Below are 19,249 nucleotides of genomic sequence, written 5' to 3' on the forward strand. Positions count from 1 at the left end.
GTCAGAAAAGCAACTGTTAAAACAAAACAAAACAAAAAGCAACCTTTGAAACAACTGTGATAACTTGAATACTGACTGGGTATTCTAGGATATTAAGAAATTTTGTTAGAAGTAGTAATAGTATAATGACTTATCAAAAAAAGTTTTTATCTGTTAGAAATATAAACAAAAGTATTGACATGTGAAACAGTAGAATGGCTTGGATTTACTTTAAAATATTCCCCTAATATTTTTCAATAAACAAAATAAAAGTTGGGGAGGGTTAGATGAAGTAAGATTGGGAAAATGTTAGTAACTGCTGAAGTTGAGTAATAGGTTCATCAAAACTCATTGTAGTATACTTTTCTAACTATTGAGAGATTTAAATAATGAAGAGCCTTCTTTTTTTAAAAAGGTCCACATTTCAATCTTATGCCCAGTTCTAAGTTCCCCTCCTTTCTGCAGAGCAGGCCAAGCAGGTGGTCTAATGGCTCAGACAGGAAGACATACGTGGGCCGAGAGACGGGGGCGGGTGCTGTCTGCTCGCCACACCCCATCCCTGTTCTCTGTGCATGCTTCTCTGATCACCGAGCCCAGAAAAGCTGGAGTGGATGTTTCCCTCAGTAGTAAGTCATCATTTTCTTTGTTGCTATCCCTACACTTTTTTTTCATTCTTTTTTTTTTCTTGAGATGGAGTCTTGCTCTATCGCCCAGGCTGGAGTGCAGTGGTGCGATCTCAGCTCAGTGCAACCTCCACCTCCTGGGTTCATGAGATTCTCCTGCCTCAGCCTCCCTAATAGCTGGAATTACAGGCGCACCTCCACACCTGGCTAATTTTTATATTTTTAGTAGAGATGGGGTTTCATTATGTTGCCCAGACTGGTCTCAAAGTCCTGACCTCACGTGATCCGCTCACCTCAGCCTCTCAGAGTGCTAGGATTACAAGCTTGAGCCACTGCACCCGGCCTATTCCCCATCTTTCATATGAACCTATCACAGTGGTGCTAAGATTACTGTCACCTCTTCAGTGGTCACCACAGATGATATGGATGGAGACCCCTATCAAGTCTTACTGGCAGGGACCTCAGTCCCCTCCTCTGGGCACTAATGATCTCTCATTAGATCTGACCACATCATCCAGCAGACCCCCGCTGGCAGCCCCATGCTATACCACTTTGATGTGAGAGCCTTTCTACCCCACCTCCTGATGGCCCCTTCAGTCTTAACTCTGTAGGCCAGAGCCAATATTGGGCCCGCTTGTGAGTGGGGTCCTACTAGTGTATCTCTCAGAGATTATGAATTTGAGGAGGCTGACTTGTTTCCTCTGCAGTTGGTGATACTGCCACACCTTACTGCTCTCTATCAGTACTGGGGCAGGTCAGCAAGTGCAATCAGTAGTCATCCAATAAAAAAGCATACAACTCACTTACTCCCCTCTTAGACACCCTGCAAATGATACGAGCAGCCCTCTCGCCTCCACACCCACCTCAGAAGCATGGAAACATCCAAACCCCATTAGACTCTTTACTCCCCTTTGGGAAGGAGAGAGAGGGGTAACATGTACTTATTCACAAAGAAAGAGTCCATTTTCTCCTCTATCCCAGGTCTCTTCTTATCTGTCATTAATCAAAGTCTGACCAATCAGTGCCCTTTCTTGCACCTGGAAATAGACTGAGAGTTGTAGTTGGCCTTGGAGAATTCATAATTTTGTTCTCAACACGATACTAGCTCTACTGTTGGGACTGAGGCATGTGGCAGAAGAAAATCTCAGTTAGTAGCCAGGCACAGTGGCTCAGGCCTGTAATCCCAGCGCTTTGGGAGGCTAAGGCAGGAGGGCTGCTTGAGACCAGGGGTTTGAGACCAGCCTAGACAACAAAGCCCAACCCCATCTCTGAAAAAAAAAAAAAAAAAAAAGCCGAGTATGGTGGCGCACATCTGTAGTCCTAGCTACCCAGCTACCTAGGAGGCTGAAGTGAGAGGATTTCTTGAGCCTAGGAGCTCAAGGTTATAGTGATCTGTAATTGTATTACTGCACTCCAGCCTCAGTGACGGCAAGACCCTGTCTCAAAAAAAAATTAAAAATAAACAAGAAAGGAAAATTTTAATTAGCAACTCCGACTATCCTGTTGCATCTAGTAGGTATCAGGTTAGTATACCAGACAACGAAAATGTAAGGGTGGATAAGACACGCTCCCAAAGGGTTTAAAATAACAAGGCATGGGTTTCGGTCCAGGCCTTGCTGCTTTCCAGCCCTCTGACTTGAGTAACAAGCTGCAGCAACTTTGCAGTTAAGACTGTGTCTTTAACTGTAAAATTAGATTGGCGGCTGAGATGCCTCCCAGGTCCCCGAGAGCACTCACAGCCAATGGCCGAGCCAAACTATTGGCATCACATCACATGAGACATTAGTCCAGCCCTCTGCCACAGTTAATTCAAAGGAAAAATAAAGAGCTGGTTGGCATGCGGGATAACTGGATCCCCTAGGTGTGGCCACACTGACTGGAGCAATGGAAAAAATTACGCCAGTGCCGCAGCCTGCTTTCACTCAGCAGATGGGCTGGAACATGTTCCAGATCAGCTCCAACCTTCATGGTCCAGGTGCAGGTGGCACCACAGGTCGTCCCTCAAGTGTAAGGCAACACGTTGGCTATCGATGATGCCATCCTCAAATTCTATCCCCCTAGCTATTCACTACGCCACTTGCAATTCAAATACAAAATTTATCACCATTTCTAGCATTATCACTCTCAAAAGTCCAGCCCTATTATGTGAGCTAGGCCAGCACAAAGTCAAGGGAGAGGACTTTAGGATGGCGCACTGGAGTGACCATTTGTCATGCTCTGGGACTTTGTGTACATCCTTCCTGTACTTAGGAGTGAGCCACCTGTGACCCTGCTGCCTGGAGGAAGAAAACATTTATTTTCCTATAGCCTCTCTTGCATGTGGAGTCAATCATCATCTGTTGACTTTAAGAGAGAAGTCCTAACTTTTATTTAAGCAACTGCATTTGGGGGTAGCTTAGCCTGTACTTTAATACACAAGCAAAATGATTAGATTCTGACCTGCAAGACTGCAGATCCTACCATCCCTGTATTCGCTGTGAACTTACATTTGTGTGTGTGTTAGATACTACTCAAAACTATGCTATACACCTTCCTCTAGGCCTACACCACCAAGTTCCTTAAAAAGGCACTGACTCAAGGTATCTCTATTTTCTCTCTCCTGATTCCTCAGTGTGACTCAGTCTGATTTCTGACATCCACTTCTACCACTCCACTCAAACTGTCCCTCTGATGGTCACCCCTGATTTCCATGTTGCCGAATCCCAACATTTTTGAATCTTCGTCCCATCTGATATTAAGATCACGTCGACCCTGCAAACCACCCTCTCCTTCCTTATTCTGTACTTTCTCTTGGGGGTCTTGCTACATTGACCAGGCTGGTCTCAAACTCCTAGCCTCAAGTGATCCTCCTGCCTCACATCCTTAAGTGCTGAGAATCCAGTAATGAGTCACAGCGCCCTGACTCAATCAGGAAGTTTTAACACCAAAAACATTTATGTAAAAATGAACCTGAGCCTATCCACCACACCCAGTCCAGAGTGATAACTGTCAACCATGAAAGTGCTGTACTCAAAATCCTGTGACGGTTTCCTACATCTTTTAGGAGAAATTCCAAAATCCTTAGCACAGACTAAAAGGCCCACTTTGATCTGGCCCCAGCTCCAAATTCAGCTCACATCACTTTCCTCTGTTCCCACTCCCTCCATGTCCTCTACACTGCTGAAAGCCTCACTGGCATCTTTTCAGTTCTTTAAATGAACCAACTTCTTGGCTGAAAGGGTCTGCAGCACACGTGCTGTTTCTTCTAGAAAGCTCAGGCTAATTGGTTTTCACTACGGGTCTCAGCCAACACCTCCAAAGGGGCACATTCTCTAAAACCTTTCCCCTGGTGTAAATTAAGTCAGTGTTCTAAGTCTCTTTCATAATTCATTTTACTTTTCCTTTGTAGCTCTTACAATAATATGTAATTATATATAGATGTAGATTTAAGTAGAGATAGAGATGGACACATAGGTATTTGTCTCTACCATACCGTAAGATCCTCAATCAAGGGCAGGGATTATGCCTATTTAGTTCACAGCAGTGTCCTCAGTTTCTAGCATGTTCAACACTGAATAAACAAAAAGTTAAAGGATGAATACTAATAGCATATAACATGATTTTAACTGAAAAACAGTTATGGTATTTGCCTACCCTATTTTCCCATAGGAAAACCTTGATATGAATAGATAATACTACCATACGTATTGCAGTCATGGAAAAACTTGGATTGCATAGGAATTACAAAAAGTAACAGTAATACCACACTAAGTCTCCCACTGAGAACAATTACAAAAGCTGGATGAAGAAGGAAGGGAAAGGACAGAAAGGAGGAGGAGGAAGAGAAGGAGGAATAGCTGCTGTTTGCAGACTTTGGTCTTCAACCAAGGCACGCAAAACTTGAGGGGCGAAGGAAAACACCCTGAGGGGAGACCGTCCTTTGTACTGCTTGCTCTTTTCAGAGCATTCACTGATTTCTGGCCAGGCCACATTGGCCAACCAGACAGCTGCAGCCCAAAGCCTGGAGCAGTCTCACTGGGATGAAAAATGAAATCTAGGACTACCAATGCAGCCAGAACACGAGGCACAAAGATCCGAGAGGAAAGACAGCTTCAGAAAAATGAACCAAACATTCTTTCCAGCCTTTGCACTCCAAAGCTTTGAGTTGTAAAAGGACAAGAAAATAAACAGAAAGCTTCTGCTAAGAGGCTAAAAAGCTAAGCTGACTTTATGACCGTGCCACTCAACTCAGGAGTTGACATTTAGGGCCTACTATGGACAGAGTCCTGGTAAATACTGCAGGCTTTCTGCTGAGACTCTCCATGGCTTATACCTTAGAAATAAACCGAATGAAAACAGACTAACTTGAAATTTCACTCCAATTATCATCATTGTTGATTCAATCTAGATGAACATCTTTATCCTACTGCCAACAGAAAACAACAGATCTTCCCTGGAGGAATATAACAGCATCTAGAGAGCCTAAAAATGTTCACATAGAGTACGAGGCACTTAATAAAAAATTACAAAGCATGACAGAAAACAAGATCAAATGACCAAGATAAAAAACTGATAATACATAGACTCACTGGTAATCTAGGTATTTTATTCATCAAAATAGAATTTTACTATAACTACAATTACTACATTCAAAAAATATGTTAAAGATAGAGAATCTTACCAGATACCTAGGCTCTATAAAAAGAGGAAACTGAAATACAATCATTGAACTTAAAAACTCAATAGATAAGTTTAAAAGGGTAGACACAGAAAAGTTTTATTGGAGTAAAACAGGTGTTAGTAGAAGAAAATCTAATCAGAAGCACAGAGAGAAAAACAAAAGAATTGAAAATACGAGAAACAGCTTAAGTCACATTTAAGACATGAAGAAGTAATATACGTGTAACTATTATTCCAAAAGGAAAAGAGAACCATGAGAAAGAATCAATAGCTTCAGAGACAGCCACCAAGAGTTTTCCAAAACTGGTGAAAGATATCAAGCCAGAGATCCAACAAGCTCCATGAACCACAATTAGGAGAAATATAAATAAAATATACCTAAGAGCCATCACAGTAAAACTGTGAAAATCAAATATAAAATCTTAAAAGCAGCTGGGATTGGGGAGGAATAGGAGAGCAGGTAATACTGCCAGATATAAATAGCATATTCAGGCCTGACTCATAGCTTCATACTTAATTATGAAATTTTGATATCCCCTCTCACCCACTTTGCTATTAGTAAAACTAAAGTTCAAATAATGTCCTCTTAAAGTCCCCAAATTAAAATGTTGTATTAATTTGTGGCAGAATTGTGCAACATATTAATTGTGAAATACACGTTTTGTTTTGTTTTAAAAACCTGTCACTCCGGAGGCTCAGGCAGGAGAATCGCTTGAACCAGGGAGTCGGAGGTTGCAGTGAGCCGAGATCACGCCACTGCACTCCAGCCTGGCAACAGAGTGAGACCCTGTCTTTAAAAAAAAAAAAAAAAAAAAAAAAAAAACCTGGCACTTACTGTATAAAAATACTTTAATTGAAGTCTGGGCTTCTCTAACTCCTGGAATGAACATGTAAAATACATCAGCTATTGAGTATCAATAATATATTAATACATACTCATAATTTCACTTTCTGGGGACCCAAGGCTCATAAAGCAGGGAATAAAAATGGATTATCTTGATATGGTTAGATTGGTCTCTTAACATGTAGACAGAAAACTGCTGTTGTAGATATTTTTAAATGGTGAGCTCAGTATAATTTCAAAGGATTAACAAATTTATTCTCACTTTCTCAATTTAGAAAATTATTCATCTTCGTTAACAGGAAAAGAATTCAGATGCAAAAGCTTACAATTTTTCTTAAAGATGATCAACTACCAGCCCAGGCTCTATTTCAGCTATCTCTGTTACCCACATGAGTCCTAGAGCTGCTGGAGCAGAAAAATATATAATATATAATATCTATATACATACAGATAGATATTTTATATATATATATATAAAAATACAAATCAGCTTGCAGATAGTAATGTCCTGTAACTTGGCCCTTTCTTAGAAGGGTCATGGCTATAACTAGGCACTGCAAGTGACTATATTCCTCCATTTATTGGGATTTTAAATACTATGCTGGTGAATGCAGCATACTAGAAGAATATGATTAAAGTTTTCACAGATAATTCAAATACACCAATAGACAAACCTTATGAGGAAAAAAAAAAGCAGCACTTCTAATGAAAGACTACTTAGATAATATAAAACTTATAATATACATTAGCAAAACTGTATAGGGCAGATTGAGGAATATAACTTTTATTGCCTATTTGCCCTCAAAGTCCTGATATTTTTATTTAAAGAGCCTGAGAGCCCCTAGTAAAACCAACATTTTCTGTAGTTCAGGTGTGAAGAAAATCGTCTGGCTTCAGGAGGGATACACATGACTAAGAGCTGGTCAATTGAGTAATTCAATCCACCCCGTCAAAGAGATTGGTTTAGAGATAGACACATGACCCAGTCAAGGCCAGTGAGAGTCAATCTTGGGATCTGCTGGAAAGACATAGAGAGGCATGCTCACTCTTCAGCTTGACTTAAATTTAGAGATGCTGTAGCCTTTTTTTTACCATTAACTAAAAAGGAAGCCACCATAAAGAGCAAAGCCAAGGCATCTGAGTCCCTGGATTAAGGCATCCTAGAAATCAGTAGCCCCTGTGTATGTATATAAGCCCACAGATTCTCTTATTTGCTACAGCCAGTATGAACTGGGTTTGCTATCACTTGTAGTAAAAAGAGCACCAAATAACAGGCTCACTTGGAGAAAGATAGCCATTTCAACAGGTCCCATTATGAGGTACCTCAAATAATTTTTCAGCTGGAAGTCCCAGTAAATGGAATGGGCTAATAGCCAAATTAGACCCCAAGGGCAACCACTGACATGGACACATACACTGAAGAAAAAAGTTACTTTTCTTTTTACACTTTAAATACACGCAATTTTTATTTGTCAATCATACCTTAGTAAAGCTAAGGGGAAATACGACATCTTTGTACATTGTGTATCCAACAACATAAATCAATACCTTTTTTTAAAAAAAAAAAAAATCCATTATTCTCTTAAATCATGTAGAAGACAAAAAGTAGAGTTCCAAGCCATTGTTAAAACAACGCTAGCTTCTATAATTGTCTGTGTATTTATCTACACTGATATTACTTTTTTCTTTATACATCTTTGACATATTCTCTAGTATCCTTTCATTTCAGCCCTCAGAAGTCCCTTTGGATTTCTTGTAGGACAGGTCTAGTGGTAACAAACTCCCTCAGCTTATGTTTATCTGGGAATGTCTTGAGAAGAAAAAAATCCTAAGCTGCATTGGATCTAATGCAAAATTATGCCCTATATATAGTATCAGATCAACTTCCAGCATTAAAAGTATAGTCATTTGATCCCATTCTAACTGACACTCTCAAAATGTGTTAGGCTACCAAATCTCAGTATTTTCTACTAATAAGCAAGTATAATTCATAACAACATAGCTGCAGAGAAGTACATTCAATTTTTGTTAACATCATCAACCATTACTTACTCTGATGGCAAGCCTTGCTCAGGATTATGCTCATTTTCAGACATTCGGTTTCAGCTTAAACTCCTCATTCTTCCTGTCACTGCTACCTTGCAGCAGCCACAAAGCCTGCACATTGGGGTTGGAACCGCCGATGAAAAAATAATGATTGCTCTGCAGTAACTAAGCAACTAGAATAATATTTCAAAGGCTTCCAAAATCTGTTGGCCACCTACTCACACTTTGGGTTTGAGAGAACTCAGACCAATGAGGCTGAATACTGACAGCCATCACTCTACACACCCTGCAGCCTCTGCGGCATGTTTCTGTTGATCAGTTGAGATTGAGTAACACATAAGTACAAACTGGGCCACACCTAATAGTCTGCTACATTTGTAGACTCAGCCCAAGTGTTTCTTAAAAATACTCCAATTAAAGGCAAAACTAAAGTGACAAAGTAAGTAGTAAAGAGGCCATTTCTGTGATCCACCCAGCCTTGTGACTTTTGAAACATCACCTACCTCTGCTGTTTCTTCATCTGCAGAAGATAATAGTCAAACTAAACGATCATCTCCCAGAGCTAACATTTGAGAAATCTTGTGATAAAAGCTTAGAATCATGTGGTCCCAGGCAATGTTATTGGTATTCTGTAATTAAGTTATGGAGCCAGTTAATACTACTCATACTGGGCCTTTGCAAGTCTTTGGTGATTTTCATATTAGAATGTCAAACTGGGCTGAAATAATTTTTTTTGACACAGTAAGGCTTATCTTGGAATCTGAAGAGAAAGTTTAGGCTAATGGTTAACCTTGGATTAATATTTATTTTACTAATGTTAGCTTTGTATCACTCGGTGATATCCTATTTCCTCCAGGGTATTGTTTATGCCATTATAAAATTGTAGCTAATGCCACTAAATTCTAGACAAAAAGCATTGCTAATAAATGCAATTGACTACTCCGAAATCAAAAGTATAATCTAAATATACTTAGTGAAGATGAATGCAGGGATCTTCTGACTAGCTATGATATTGTTTTCTTTCACAGTGTGTCCTAGAATGGCTGCTGACAGCTGCAGTGCAAGGCTGATAGCAGTATAAGGTAACCTTAAAGCATCAGTTATAAGGCATCTCTTTATGATTTTTCTCCTAACAGAATTAAGGGCTTGCCATCCAGTTCAACAGCAAAGATGATGTTCTGAAGTGAGGAATGGTGACACTGTCATGGGTACCAACCATAGAAGCAGGATAGGTCAGGGGGACCTCAAAGTGGACTTTAGAACCCAACAGACTTAAGTCTGAATTCCAGCCCTATCACTCTCTAGCTGTGTATCCCTGGACAAGTTATCTTATCTCCCTGAACCACTGGGTCTCATCTATTCCATAAAGAACTACTAAGAAGTACTTCCCAGTGTTATTATAGATAATACATGAGAGAATTACATATGTAAAATAGATTACATGGAGCTTGGAACACTCAGAGTGCTTGGCTCACCTTTCCTTTCTTCTGGTCCACTCTCGGGCAAATCGCTTCAGAGCACTACTAAGAGAATGCAGCCCCGCAAAGGTTCTCTCCTCCAACCACAAGTTAACTGGGAGGAGCTGCTTGCTGTTTGAGTTGACACTCTTTAGTAAATCCTGGCATAACTTCTGTGACAAGGTGAGTGACCACATGGGACCAAAAGAAGGAAAGACACAAACGTCCTCATCAAAGCACTCATGGGCCACAAAAGTACAACCTTGATTCTCTTGCCTCTGATTAAACCTACAGCTACTTGGGCATTTTCCACAAGCGATGAGATGATCATCACGGTATAGGTAGATTCCTCTGACTTCATCTCAGCCTTGGATGTTGTTGTTTGAGCTCTTCCTTGGAAAACAACCATCTGAGAAGCCTGTGGCTGTGACACACCACTTTACTATTCCCATATTAATTCCCTGAATGGTAAGTGTAAAAACCCGCTAATATTACTGCACTACTTCCTGCCTGGCTTCTCACAGCATGGTGCTGAGGAATGGAGATTCTATTCTAGAAGGTGTTAGGCCATGAGGTGTAAAATGAGAAGAACCTATACAAAGAATGTTTCACCAAGAAAGCTTCAATTCAACCTCCATGTCACCAAATTATCATTTGTATTGTCCAAGCAGAGTTCCAGGTCCCAGTAGTATCTGCCCTGAGGAGCTCAGGAAATCCCCTCAACAGTGCTGACCCTCTTTACTGCTTCTTTATATCTCAAATTAACCTGCAAGTCCAGATGTGCAATGGAACCATGCCAATGCCCAGGCTGGGAACAGGAGGCAAAGTCCCCAGGAGGCTAAGGATCTCAGATTCCCTACATCACTTCAGTTTTCTTTCAACACAAAACCAATTCCCTCTAGGAAACATGCTTCACATCAAAAACAGTTTTAAAATGGGACTGGGCATGGTGGTTCATGCCTGTAATCCCAGCACCTTGGAAGGCCAAGGTGGGCAGATCACATGAGGTCAGGAGTTTGACACCAGACTGGCCAACACAGCAAAACCCCGTCTCTACTGAAAACACAAAAATTATCTGGGCATGGTGTTGAGTGTAATCCCAGCTACTTGGGAGGCTGAAGCAGAAGAGTCGCTTGAACCTGTGAGGGGGGAGGTTGCAGTGAGCCAAGGTCGTGCCACTGCACTCCAGCCTGGGCAACAGACCAAGACTCCATCTCAGAAAACACTAACAAAAATACAGAGTTGTAAAATGGAGACATACACTGTAGCCTTATAGAAAGAAGGAAGAAGAAGGAGGAAGGAGGAGGAAGAAGGAGGAAGAAGAAGGAGGAGGAGGAGGAGGAGGAGGAGGAGGAGGAGGAGAAGAAGAAGGAGAAGAAGAACTTAGACAACTCTTCCTAATGTAGTGATTCTCAACCTCTACAACATGTAAGATTCCCTGGGACACTTTTCAAAATCGCAGGTCACTGGCACCTCCCCATACACACAGAATCAGAAACTCTGGGGATGGGCTTGAACGTCTGTAGAATGTTTTAAAGCTACAAGTCAAAGGGTGAGAAACACTGGCTTAGTCTACAACTGGTAATGAGGTATAAGTCAGACTTGGAATCAGGTTTTCCCCAAATGCAGCACTCCTCAAAGGCTACTGGGTGGGACACTGTACCTAAGAAGGTTGACAAATGTCCAGCTGCAAATGGATTCTGTGGAGAAGAAAATTGGGAACCCGGAGTTTAAACAAAACATGTCTTTACTTTAGAACTCCCAGAACCTTCCTAGGCTAAGGTATGTTGTACGCTATGAGAGAGGAATCCATTATACAGTATTTTCCCAAACTTATTTGATCACAAAATTATTCTTTGAAAAATATCTCACAACTCTAGTAGTCTCCAGGAAACACTCCAGGAAACGCTGGTCTCATGTGCTTGTCCTTCAATAATGATTTCAAGAGATTTCCTGGAAGGTCAGTACGGTGCAAACATTCATTTAAAAATGTGTTTGAGTTATTGGCCTTAGGGCTTTGCTGACTGCACACTGCTGTACAGTCAGGGCTGCGGGACCGAAAACAGCAATCACTGCAAACTAACTCCATTCGCAGACGCATTACCATCCCCTGGGATGCTTTTCAAAATTGCAGGTAACTGGCACCGCCCGAGACACACGGAATCAGAAACTCTGGGGATGGGCTTGGGCATCTGTAGTTTTTTTAAAGCTCTAAATCAAAGGCTAAGAAACACTGGCTTAGTCTATGACCGGCAGTGAGGTGTAAATCAAACTTGGAATCAAATTTTCCCCAAATGTAGCACTTCTAAAAAGCTACTGGGTGGGGCCATTGTTCCTAAGTTGAGAAATGTCATGGGTGGTAAGGACGCTGTGTCCCATCCTCCCCCACCTCGAATGGGGCTCCAAACAGCTCAATCCTTTTCTAACTTGGTCCGAATATAAACAAACCTAAGTCATCACCAATAACTATCAAGTTGTGAATGAATATGGGACTGTGCACACATCACTGAATTTCCCGGAATAATATTACCAGACCTTTTCATGTTCTTAGCAATACCACAAACCTGTAAGTACCTTATTACATAGAGATGCCCTCTATGATATTATTCTACTATTAACAGCTAGTGGCAAGGGCATGAATACTCCTGCATTACAAGAGAAACCAGTACTCTCCAACCTAGGGGGCCTGGAATGCCACAGTTATCAAAGGGGAAGGCTTTCTTCTCGTTGTTTCTCCTTTGGGGAGTCAGAATTTTAAACTCTCAACAGAAGTAATAAACTTCCAGCTATGATGGGTTTCATATTTGTGATACCTTTGTGATCAGCATTACAAATATACAACAACAGGCCAGGCATGGTGGCTTATGCCTGTAATCCCAGCGCTTTGGGAAGCCGAGGCGGGCGGATCACTTAAGCTCAGGAGTTGGAGACCTGTCTGGGCAACATGGCGAAATCCCCTCTCGACAAAAAATACGTAAGTTAGTTGGGGGCGGTGACTCCTGCCTATAGTCCCAGCTACTTGGGAGGTTGAGGCAGGAGAATTGCTTCAGTCTGGGGTGGGCAGGTAGTTTTCAGTAAGCAGAAATCACACCATTACACTCCAGCCTGGGTGACAAGAGTGAAACTCTGTCCCCCCATCCCCCCCAAAAAAGATACATATATACACACACACACACACACACACACATATATACATATATATGCATATATACACACCAATGAAAAATGCCATAGGCAAGGTATTCAATTGACAAAGTTATTAGTATCCTATTAATACTCCTAATTTCATATTCTAGCCAGTGAGAAGAACCCATTACAAATATGATATTTTTTCTGTAGAGTGTTATTTGATCCCAAGTAACTTATGAAATAAGTTCATCTAAGCAAACTCAGAAAGAATTCAGTGATTTATATCCTACACAAATACTGATTTCCTAAATGTAAACATCGCTCGTGAGCATTGCCCATAAATTACAGTGTGCCCATGCACTCAGTGGACAAATTTACTGAGGTCCTCTTATGCACCAGGCAGTAGTATTTCAGGAGTTGGAAATACAGCAGTGAACAAGAGATAAGAACCCCTGCCTTCATGAAGCTTTCATTCTAGATCTAGGAATCCAAATAAATGTCAAATCAATTGGATGTTTGTCATTTCCATTTTCTTGCAAGGTTGGTACTGAAAGAAATTATTTCAGCTGCTCTGTGCATGACATGAGTTCAAGACAGAAGACAGGGGTGCCAGGAGGCAGAGGAAGCAGATCCCAGCTGTACTTCTATATACTACCTTAGCTCATCTTTTTATGTCTGAGTCTCAGTTTCTTCATTTGTTCGTTAAGTGCTGGATTGGAGCCTGATGCATTACCCAATGTATAGTAGTTGAGGGGTGTTTGAAAATGTATGGGGGTGAGGAAGCCTTCTGGTTGACACAATCACTGAGTGGGCCCAGGAATTATGACTGTCCTTTATGTCACAGGACAAGCCTATACTGGGGTCACGGAGCTCTTGAGAGCCAAGATCAGATGCCACGCTATTCCATTCTTTCTAGGATTGTCTAGGGTGTTATGATCCCTGATTTCCGTTCATTTGCAATAGGTTGGGTAAAGCAGCGGAGGTTTCTTTGAGGGGAAAACCATCTGCCAACATCCTCTCCTCTGAAAACCTCAGACTAGGTAAAACAGGCAGTTTCTAGTTATCATTCTAAAGCTACTTAAATTTTCCAAATGTCCCCCAATTCCTTTTAGGAAAGTTTTTGTTTGTTTGTTTTTGAGATGGAGACTTGCTCTGTCACCCAGGTTGGGGTGCACTGGCATGATCTTAGCTCACGGCAACCTCCGTCTCCCAGGTTCAAGCAATTATCCTGCCTCAGCTTCCTGAGTAGCTGGTACTACAGGCATGCACCACCACACCTGGCTAATTTTTGTATTTTCAGTAAAGACAGAGTTTAATCATGTTGGCCAAGAATGTATTGATCTCTCTGTCTCTCTCAACACTGTCATTTTTCTCTTTAGAGTTATTCAACCCATAATCTGCCATTAAGACACATATTTGGGTGGCTGCAGGCAAAAGGACTGCAAAACATCCCCAGAAAGATTCTTTTACCTAAATTGATGATTAGTAAACTGTGCACTGAGGTACCCCGAGGCATCAAAGGGAATTCACAGAGGCACCTTGGGATATTTTAATTTTGTAGCATAATGTAGTAATAGTACACATCTATTAGACATGATACAATCAACATTAGATTAAGCAACATTCCTTTTGGCGACATCATATCTTTGCACAACCTCCCTTTTAGTGGTTTCTGTAATGAATGCAACTGCTGCACAAAATGAGGTGGTGTCTAATCTGATTCCAAGATTGAGACATCACACAGTGCTCAAGAAATGCACACATTCCACTGTTAATTGTGGTCGAGAGTGAGATCAAACTATTATTTTTTCCAATTTATTATATTATTTTCTCAAACAGCTTCTAAGTCACTAGGACATAAATACTCATAGCTGATGGACCTAACTACTTTTTTTTTTCTTTTTTGGAGATGGAGTCTCGCTCTATTGCCCAGGCTGGAGCGCAGTGGCGCGATCTCGGCTAACTGCAACTTCCACCTCCTGGGTTCAAGTGATTCTGCTGCTTCAGCGTCTCATGTAGCTGGGATTACAGGTGCCTGCCACCACACCAGGCTAATGTTTTGTATTTTTAGTAGAGATGGGGTTTCACCACATTGGCCGGTCTGGTTTTGAACTCGTCACCTCAAGTGATCTGCCCACCTCGGTCTCCCAGAGCGATAGGATTACAGGTGTGAGCCACTATGCCTAGCCCTAACTACTTAATTTTTAATTTTCAGCCATAAGGTATTTCCTTTGTACAAGGGATATTGGAAAAATTAATGAGATGCTAATGGCACCATGAACTAAGAACGCTGAAGAATCTCTCAACTATACCTCTTGGTCAATCTCCAAAATAGGGCAGAGAATAGGAAGGGTTCTTTTTCACAGAAGTGATATTGAGAAGAAGAGATCAGGACCTGGACCCACCTCCTTATGAAGCCACAGCAGCAGCAAGAGCTGGATTGGTCTCACTACTTGACTGATAGCGATCAAAAATAAGTGTCTAGGCTGGGTGGAGTGGCTCATACTTGTAATCCAGCACTCTGGGAGGCTGAGGCAGGAGGATTGCTTGAGCCCAGGAGTTTCAGACAAGCTTGGGCAACATAGTGAGATCCCTCTTCACACAAAAAAAATTAAATATAAAAATAAAATAATATAAAGGGATAAAAGCAATTCTTATTAGTTTTAGGGAGAAAATAGTAGCTATATAGTATTTTTAGAAACCTGCCATCACCTTAACTGCATCATCAAAATTAACATTGTTAATGAGGAACAGATGTAATACCTTGATAAGAACACATCATTTAGGTAGAATTCCTGTTCAGAATGTAGAACCTGAATCCAATTACAAGAATCATTCATCTAACCCAAAATCAGAAATTGCCTTTAAAAAAAAAAAAAAAAAAAAAAGATTGTGTACTTCAAAAACATTCTCACAAAAGACAAAGAAAGGCTATGAAAATGCTTCAGGTTCAAGGAACATAGAGACATCGTAACTAAACACAATCCTTGATGTTAGTACTAGAGGGGAAAATACTTTAAAGGACATTAAGTCAATTTACAAAACCAGAACCCAGTACATTAGGCAAATGCAAATAAATGTTAAGTTTACTGATGTTGATACTTGCACTTTTGTTATATAAGAAAATATCCTTATTCTTAGGAAATATACTACTTAGCAGGAAAGGGCTGTGATGTATACACTTATTCTAAAATGGTTCAGATAAAATAGTATATGTATTTATTTACATATGTATGTATATATATGAGGGGGAAGAAAGATACAAATAGCATGGATAAAAAGCAAATGGGCAGGGTATAGTGGCCCATGCCTGTAATCCTGGCATTCCAGGACTCCGAGGCAAGTGGATCACTTGAGCCCAGGAGTTTGAGACCAGCCTAGGCACCATGGCAAAACCCAGTCTCTACAAAAGATACAAAAAACTTAGGCAGATGTAGTGGTACACACCTGCAGTCCCAGCTACTTAGGAGGCTAGGGTGGGAGGATCTCACGAGCTTGGGAGGCAGAGGCTGCAGTGAGTCAAGATCGTGCCACTGCACCACTGCACTTCAGCCTGGGGGCCAAAGATAGACCCTGTCTCAAAGGAAAAAAAAAAAAAAAAAAAAAAAGGAAATTATGTAAAATGTTAACAACAGGTCAATCTAAGTAAAGAACACATAAGCTCTTTGTACTATTCTTATTTTTGCAACTTTCCTATGCAGACCGTGCCCCAATTACAATGGTTCAACTTACAACTTTTCTACTTTACATTGGGTTTATCAGGGTATTAAATGCTTTTTGACTAACAATATTTTTGACTTACAATAAGCTTATCCATATATAACAGCATCATTAAGTCAAAGAGCATCTGTAATCTGAAATTACTTCCAAATATTTTCAGTAAGTAAAATGTGTATGTAGCACTTTGGGGTACAAGAAGCTAACTGCTTCAGTAACTAAACAGGATGCCTGCACCACAGCTAAAGAATGTATGATATGTATCAGAAATACATGGACTTAATGGCAGGAAGTTCACTGTCAATCAATAGTGCGACGGTACCAAAGCACATAAACCTAAGTTCTCAGTCATCAGCCTGCTGAAGACTCTGCAGTAAGTGATGTGCAGGAACAGTGAAAAGAACTGAAGATACCAAACTTAAATGAAGATATATAGGGACCTTACTGCTAAGGTTCACCATATGGAAGTGAAGTCTGCATCATTTTGTGGTCCTCCTGGGTCATCACAACAACTAGGCTCCTCAAATGACTCTGTTCTGTAGCTGGAGTGGAGCCTGGGGCCCAATTGCTCTCAAGTGCCCCCAGAAGATAGCTGCAGATGGCACACGGACTACACTAGGGCCACAGGTTCTAGCTGACCCTTTGCATGCTGGGAAGCCCCAGCTGCCATTAATATACAATGATTTGTTTCTTTGTGGGGTTTTTTTTTGTTTTTTTTTTTTTGAGACGGAGTCTCGCTCTGTCGCCCAGGCTGGAGTGCAGTGGCACGATCTCGGCTCACTGCAAGCTCCGCCTCCCGGGTTCACGCCATTCTCCTGCCTCAGCCTACAGGCGCCCGCCACCACGCCCGGCTAATTTTTTTTGTATTTTCGGTAGAGATGGGGTTTCATCGTGTAAGCCAGGATGGTCTCGATCTCCTAACCTCGTGATCCGCCCGCCTCGGCCTCCCAAAGTGCTGGGATTACAGGAGCCACCGCGCCCGGCCCAATGATTTGTTATTTTGAGGAAGTCTGTAGATTTCTTTGCAGGGTATGAATAACATCAGGAAGGGTGGTTTTCATCTTAAATCAAATGAGCGGAAGACTCAGTACAGAGAAAAAGATCCTTGAGGTTAAAGGACACTGTGCAGCTCCTCTCAGTCTGCCCAGAAAATTCCCACACATGCTCCAAGAATTCTGCTCAAGCATCACTTTTTGGGACTGATTCCTACATTCCTTCCCTCCAGGCTGGATGACAGCCCACTTACTGCTCCATGAGCCCATCTGTCTCAAGACCCTTCTCAATCTTGCACTGAAACTGTTAATTTTTTTCCCTGTCTCTCCCTCTAGGCTGCTTCATGAAGGAAGGAGAAGGACTGGAATGGTGACTTGGAGACAGAATATCAGAACTCAGCTGGGGACATCATGAATTAAAGGTGCTTGTGGAATATGCCGTGAAGATGGTTAGGAGTGTGCATCTCAGAGGAGGGGTTTGAGCTGAGGGTACAAATTTGAAATTCTCAGTTTGGATAAAAGTTCACCACTTAGACCAGAAGCAACTGCACAGGTGAAAGAAAATGTAAAGAACAGAAAAACATGGACTGCTAGAGAACATCAATACTTAAGGCATGGAAAAGGAGATTATGAAGAAACAGCCAGCGGTGTTTTCTACCAGAGCTTATTGTCACAATATAAAAATAAGGCAAGGGAAGTGAGAGCCGTAAGGACAGTGGTCAAAGTGTCAAATGTTGGAGAGAAATCAAGGAACACATAATATGTATAATCTGGCACTAAACACTAAAAATGCGACTTAAAATACGTGGTATCCAATTACAGTTAGATGAACAATAGCACTGAGACTCAAACACACAACAAGGACCTCAAGGAAGAAAAGTTAGGTGACCATTTACCAAAGAAAGAACTCAATTCTGCCCACATGCAATTAGCTACTCCACACCCGGGTAACGTCTTCATTCCAACTTTAGGTCCTGACTCAAGTTAGGACAGACATGAATTTTCCAAGACTATAGGTAAGAGTTTTATTTCACTTTGCTGCAAAATATATATGCATATTATATATAATGTATATATGATAGATACGCATATTATATAATGTATATAATGTATATATGCAAAATATACACATATAATGTATATACACATCATATATAAAATGTATATATAATATATACATACATTTTATATGTTATGTATATTATATAATGTATATATACATATAATACATATATTATGTAATGTATATATGTTCATATATACATTATATATTATATATACATATATAAAAGTCAAATTTTATAAATTATGTGATGGTATTTTCTTTCATTTTTTTTTTGAGACAGAGTTTTGCTCCTGTCTCCCAGGCTGGAGTGTAATGGCGTGCTCTCCGCTCACTGCAACCTCCACCTCCCAGGTTAAAGCGATTCTCCTGTCTCAGCCTCCCAAGTAGTTGGGATTACAGGCACCCGCCACCACACCTGGCTAATTTTTTTTATTTTTAGTAGAGACAGGGTTTCACCATGTCAGTCAGGCTGGTCTCGAACTCCTGACCTCAGGTGATCCACCCACCTCGGCCTCCCAAAGTGCAGGGATTATAGGCGTGAGCCACCACACCCAGACTTTAATTTTAATTTAATCTCTTTTCCTACTGTCAAGACCTTTACTACTTTTATATACCTACCCTCCAGGCTTGGCATAAGGTTGGCTAGTCACATGTGTTATAAAGTTAGAAAACACATTTGATGATACAAGTAGCCCTGTCTGCAAGTTTTTATCATATATGAGATTTTGGTTCTGCAG

The 19,249-nt window shown here is 41.0% G+C and overlaps 1 protein-coding gene across 6 annotated transcripts in view; it reads right to left on the minus strand.

Annotated features, from left to right (window-relative positions):
• The window catches only part of CSGALNACT1 (chondroitin sulfate N-acetylgalactosaminyltransferase 1), a 360,793-nt gene that overhangs the window by 174,582 nt on the left and 166,962 nt on the right, over positions 1-19,249 (minus strand). The window contains exon 3 of one of the 6 annotated variants that reach the window (XM_017961824.3): positions 8,158-8,262. The exons of the other annotated variants lie outside the window; for them this stretch is intronic. The gene's annotated coding sequence lies outside the window, so the exon portion shown is untranslated. The remainder of the gene's footprint in view (positions 1-8,157; positions 8,263-19,249) is intronic. 6 annotated transcript variants of the gene reach the window in all.

The sequence above is a fragment of the Papio anubis genome, chromosome 8 (assembly GCF_008728515.1).
Source record: "Papio anubis isolate 15944 chromosome 8, Panubis1.0, whole genome shotgun sequence".
NCBI classification, from domain to species: domain Eukaryota; kingdom Metazoa; phylum Chordata; class Mammalia; order Primates; family Cercopithecidae; genus Papio; species Papio anubis.